Source organism: Macaca mulatta, chromosome 9, assembly GCF_049350105.2.
Source record: "Macaca mulatta isolate MMU2019108-1 chromosome 9, T2T-MMU8v2.0, whole genome shotgun sequence".
NCBI lineage: Eukaryota > Metazoa > Chordata > Mammalia > Primates > Cercopithecidae > Macaca > Macaca mulatta.
Genome location: NC_133414.1, coordinates 57725839 through 57731838, shown reverse-complemented (window position 1 = coordinate 57731838; position 6000 = coordinate 57725839). Strand labels below are relative to the sequence as shown.

Sequence of the window (6000 nt, the reverse complement as noted above, 5' to 3'; positions counted from 1 at the left end):
TATTCTGAGGGTAGCAAGGGCAGTTCCACTGCAGAGACCGTGGCAGAAAGGATTTCATTGGCTCCTGGAAGCTATCCAGGGAACTAGCAGTTGCTGCTCGCTTGACAGCTCTGGTGTGGGCTGGCTAGAGACCCAGGCCAGGAGGACCTGCCCATCAAGCAGACAGTCTGGCCACTTTTCTGTAGGGCTGCTGTGGTATGCTGGGGGTCCTCTCCCATCCCTAATTGCCTCGTATTTTCCAGGGAAGATGATAGCCTGCCCCTTCCTCTGGGAGCTCTGTACCACTGAGGTGCGAACTTGTTGCCAATCTGAACACACCTGTGAGACATGTCTGGAGGCAAGTGGAGAAGTCTTACCTAGTCAGGAGAAAGAACAGGGACTTGCTTTAAAAAAACATCTGGCCACATTTTTGTAGAGCAGCTGTGCTGTGCTGGGGGTTCACTTCAGCCCCTGGTTGCCTCAGACACTCTGAAGCCCTAAGGCTAAAATGGCTGAGTCACCCAAACAGTAAACAGTCTGGTTCTCCCCCTGGGAGCTCTGACTCAGGGAGGCCTGAGACCTCTGTCGGCCAGAGAACAGCAGTCAAGGTAGCCGGAGACCCTGGTTGAAAGACCTCACCCGCTGACCAGAAATGGGGTCGGTGACTGACGTAAACAAGAGGCTGGCCACATTTTCGTAGCATGGCTGTGCTGTGGTACCTCTTCCATCCCTTGTCAGCTTGGGCTCTCCAAAGCCTGCAGGCCAGAACAGCTAGTCATCCAAAAAGCAAAGGAGGTGGCCTGTCCCTCTCTCTGGGAGCTCTGTCCCAGGAACATTTCAAATTTCCACTGGCCAAGGAATGCTGGCGGGGGTAGCTGGAGGCCCCAGGTGGGAGGTCCTGTCCAGTGAGGTGGAACAGGATCAGGGCCCTGCTTACAGAATCAGTCTGGCAGTGGTCTGGTAAAGCAGCTGCTCTGTGCTGCGGGATCTCTTCTGTCCCTGGTCGGGGCAGGCTGGAACGACTAAGTTGCCTGAACAGGAAAGATGGTGGCCTGCTCTATCTTTTCTCTCAGAGTTTATCTTGTTTGATGGAGCTTAATTTTCAGCCTGTTGATTTTACTTTCTACATTAGACTTGTTCAGAAAGAATCTGTTATATTTTAGGTTAGATATATGAGAATTCACTGTTTTCTGTAAATAAACCTGTTCATGTCTTGTTCTCTGGAAAGAAGTCTCTTTTAGCTATCTGACTTTGGTCACAGTCATGTAGAGCAGTAGCCAGTCCACAATGACATAACTGAATTTCCATTTCCAGTGTTTCCTTGGTGTGTCTTACATTGTCCAGAACTGAGCATTTTATTCTCAGTTGTCAAAATGCTAAGCTGTTTACTGTATTGAAATACTGTGCTTCCTCATTCAATTTTTTTAAGGTGTGCACTTTCATCCAATTCTTCTCAAGTCAGAGTACAGGTAAGCCCTGGCTGCCTCCAGCCACTCTCAGGGAGACCAAAAGCTTTCATACACCCCGAGTTGGGGTACAAAAAAGGGGGCCATGAAAACTGTTCAAAATGAAACAAAATCAAAAAGTACTCAGGCGAAGATTTTAAAAATTTTGCATTACATAATTTACATGAAAGCAATGCTATCATCTCCCCTGTGTGAACTCGGGAGAGGACTGGGCCATTCTCCTTAGAGAGAAGTGGGGTGGCTTTTAGGAGGGCAAGGGGCTTCCTGAAACAACGCATCTCACAATATTTGGAATGACTATTGAAAAGAAGAACAATGTACAATCAGAGTCCTCAGCCACATTGTAGAACTTTGGGGGATGCTCACTCCAACCAACTGCTGTCACCTTCAGCATTCCAGTTTTTAAATCCTAAGTCAAGTCAATAAAAAAAAAAAAAAATTGAAACAATAAAACAAATAAAGCCATGCCAATCTCATCTTGTTTTCTGCGAAGTTTGGTTTTGTCAAGAAAGGGTGTAACGCAACTAAGTCACAGTCCACCTAGAAGCATTTGCGGTGGACAATGGAGGGGCCTGACTCATCATACTCCTGCTTGGTGATCCACATCTGCCGGAAGGTGGACAGCGAGGCCAGGATGGAGCCACCGACCCACACGGAGTACTTGCGCTCCGGTGGAGCAATGATCTTGATCTTTATTGTGCTGGGCGCCAGGGCGGTGATCTCCTTCTGCATCCTGTCGGCCATGCCAGGGTACATGGTGGTGCCGCCAGACAGCACTGTGTTGCTGTACAGGTCTTTGCGGATGTCCACGTCAGACTTCATGATGGAGTTGAAGGTAGTTTCGTGGATGCCACAGGATTCCATGCCCAGGAAGGAAGGCTGGAAGAGCGCCTCGGGGCAGCGGAACCGCTCATTGCCGATGGTGACGACCTGGCCATCGGGCAGCTCGTAGCTCTTCTCTAGGGAGGAGCTGGAGGCCGCTGTGGCCATCTCCTGCTCAAAGTCCAGGGCGACATAGCACAGCTTCTCCTTGATGTCACGCACGATTTCCCGCTCAGCGGTGGTGGTGAAGCTGTAGCCACGCTCGGTGAGAATCTTCATGAGGTGGTCAGTCAGGTTCCGGCCAGCCAGGTCTACGCGCAGGGTGGCATGGGGGAGGGCATTCCCCTCATAGATGGGAACACTGTGGGTGACCCCGTCACCGGAGTCCATCACGATGCCAGTGGTACGGCCAGAGGTGTACAGGGACAGCGCTGCCTGGATGGCCACGTACATGGCTGAGGTGTTGAAGGTCTCAAACATGATCTGGGTCATCTTCTCGCGGTTGGCCTTGGGGTTGAGGGGGGCCTCGGTCAGCAGGATGGGGTGCTCCTCGGGAGCCACACGCAGCTCGTTGTAGAAGGTGTGGTGCCAGATCTTCTCCATGTCGCCCCAGTTGGTGATGATGCCGTGCTCCATGGGGTACTTCAGGGTCAGGATGCCTCTCTTTCTCTGGGCTTCGTTGCCCACATAGGACTCCTTCTGACCCATGCCCCCCATTATGCCCTGGTGCCTGGGGCGCCCCACGATGGAAGGGAAGACAGCCCGGGGGGCATCGTCGCCCGCAAATCCAGCCTTGCACATGCCGGAACCGTTGTCAATGACAAGCACCGCGGTATCATCATCCATGGTGAGCTCATTCAACTGCATAGCCTTTAAAAGATCATCATTCTCTTTTTTCGTGCTTTCAATTTCCTCCAAATATTTCTCTTCTCTTAGCTGGCTCTGATGTTTCATCGTGTCTATCTCCAGTCTTAGCATGGCAATTTCTTCCTGCAACGTACTATTTTCATGCAAGAGATCTTTTTCTTTCTTAGGACAAGGAGAAAGCTAAATAAACAAAGGGAACTTTTAATTAGCACTCAATAGAATGACATATCATGATTTCTTCTGAAATTAAAAAATAACATGTGTATTTGTATAATGAAAGAATCCCCATAGTGGACATTTAAGTGGAAAAAAAATTGGACAAAATTTCAAACCTAATAGAGTGTAAATTCCCAAAATTTTAAGTATTTATTTAAAGACTATGAAAAATAAATCACTAGAGGATTTTAAAGAATCTCAGAATTTATAAAGCCTTTCTCTGAGTTACAAAAAAACCCAGAGGTTAAATTCTTTAAGTTCCTTTTACTGAAGAACATTTTACTGATATTCTACATTTCTAATATTTTTATACTCAGTTATAAGAGTGACATTTATTCATAACGGTTAAATCTAAGCATTGTACCCTTCTACAATGTACACATCTGCATCTAAGCACTGTACCCTTCTACCCTGTACACGTCTGCATCTAAGCATTGGACTTCTACATGCAACACTGAACTCATTTAAGATCACGATTCTTAAAAGGAGAGGTCAAAAAATATATACAAGATGCAGGATTTTCCCCAGGTCTCCTGATGCTACTTCTAGTGATCCTCCACAAAATCACAGTTACTTCTATGGTGTAAATACATAAATACAAAAGAAGCCTTTTATTTCAAACTACGAATGGTAAATAAGATGGAACTTAGAGAGATTTTCTTAGAAATCACGAGATTATTTGCCATTGCAATAACTTTTCTTTCCTCTTTACAATGTTTGAAACAGTAGTAAGTGTGAAATAGGGGAAATACACTGAACTATTTCTCTAGGAACAAAATATTTATCAATAAATTATCAATAAATGTGTATCATGGCATGTCATTGTTTTCAAAGCTCTTTGCATTGAAATGAGAAACTTCTCGGAGCAAACTGTTCCTCTCTGCAAAAGCAAGGATAATGACATCCACAATGTGGCCTCTGACCCAGCTATACATTTCCGACTTTCCTATCAGTGAAAATAATCAATTCACTTCTCTATTAATATTTTCAAAAAATAAACCCATGTCCAAAAACTAGAAAATTTGTTTTTACTAGCGAAACTTATTTTTGATATTGGAAAGATCATCAATTCTGATGAAAAATATCAAATGCTTCTCCTTTGGATTGAGGCCATTGCTCGACTGCTGCAGGCAAATGGAGTTGAATTCAGAACATAGCTTTATCCTATATGTACATATGTAGATATATGACAAAGGATATATAGAATATATACACACATATATGAGACTTAAAAATCCTTTATATTTCCAAAATATATCATGTTTTAAATATATACATATATGAAAAATTTGAAAATAACTAAAGAAAATACCTCAGAATTCATTTTCTTTTCAGTCACTTCTATCTGCTCTTGTTTATTAGTCAGAATCTCATCTTGTGATATTCCAGTGTTCTGTTCTTCAGAAACTTGCTTCTGAGTATCATTTTGGTCATCACTAGAAGAAATTTTAATTTTCATGAAATACTGGAGGTGTCCCTAAAATGATCTACAGGGCACGATGGCGCCATCAGACGTCATTCACACGATGTATATCTGCACATGAATCCTAGACAAGGCAAAGGGGTCTCACATCTGTTAACCCAGCTGCCCCAACCATGTTGGCACCAGGGACTGGTTTTGTGGAAGATAATGTTTCCAGGAACCTGAGGTGGGGGATGGTTCCAGGATGATTCAAGCACATTACATTCATTGTGCACTTTATTTCTATTATTATTCATACATAATGAAATAATTATATAACTCACCAAAATGCAGAATGAGTGGGAGCCTCAGCTTGTTTTCCTGCAACTAGATGGTCCCATCTGGGGGTGACAGGAGACGGTGACAGATCATAAGGCATTAGATTCTCATAAGAAGTGAACAACCTGAATCCCCTGCATGAGCAGCTTACAACAGGGTTCAAGTCACACTCCTATGACAATCTAATGCCACCGCTGATCCAACAGGAGTAGGAGCTTGGGTGGTAATGGGAGATTTGATAAACGAAACAGTAAAGTCTCAGAAGTTACAAATTAAATGAATACCATCAGTAGCACCACTATACACCAACTACGACCAAGCTGAGAGTCCTTATCAAGAATCCAATCCCTTTTACAAAGGCTGCAAAAAAGTGTGAAATACCTAGGAATATACTTAATGAAAAAGGTGAGTGATCTCTATAAAGATAACTGGAAAACACCACTGAAGAAAATAATAGATGATGCAAACAAATGAAGATCCATCCTATGTTAATGGACTCAAAGAACTGATATCGTGAAAATGACCATAGTGCCCAAAGCCGTTTACACATTCCATACAATTTCTAGCAAAGTACCAATGTCATTCTTCACAAAGTTATTTTAAAATGCTGACATTTATGAAGGACCACAAAAGAGCCTGAATAGCAATAGACATACCAAGCAAAAGGAACAAATATGTTGGCATCACATGACCTGACTTCAAATTATACTCTAAGGCCACAGTAACAAAAACAGCGTGGCACTGGTATAAAAGTAGATACCTAGATCAATGGAACAGAATAGACAACTCAGAAATAAAGTCACTACAACCAAATGATCTCTGAGCAAGGATACAAAAACATACACTGGAGAAAGTACACATTATTCAACAAATGGAGCTGGGGAAAAAAGATAGCCACATGTTGAAGAA

At 43.6% G+C, this 6000-nt stretch overlaps 1 pseudogene across 1 annotated transcript; it reads right to left on the bottom strand.

Annotated features, from left to right (window-relative positions):
• Window positions 1-1938: 1938 nt before the first annotated feature.
• LOC144331117 (actin, cytoplasmic 1 pseudogene) lies at window positions 1939-3113 on the bottom strand (annotated as a pseudogene). Its single transcript, XR_013398030.1, has one exon. The product of XR_013398030.1 is annotated as an actin, cytoplasmic 1 pseudogene (transcript).
• Between the last annotated feature and the right edge of the window lie 2887 nt (window positions 3114-6000).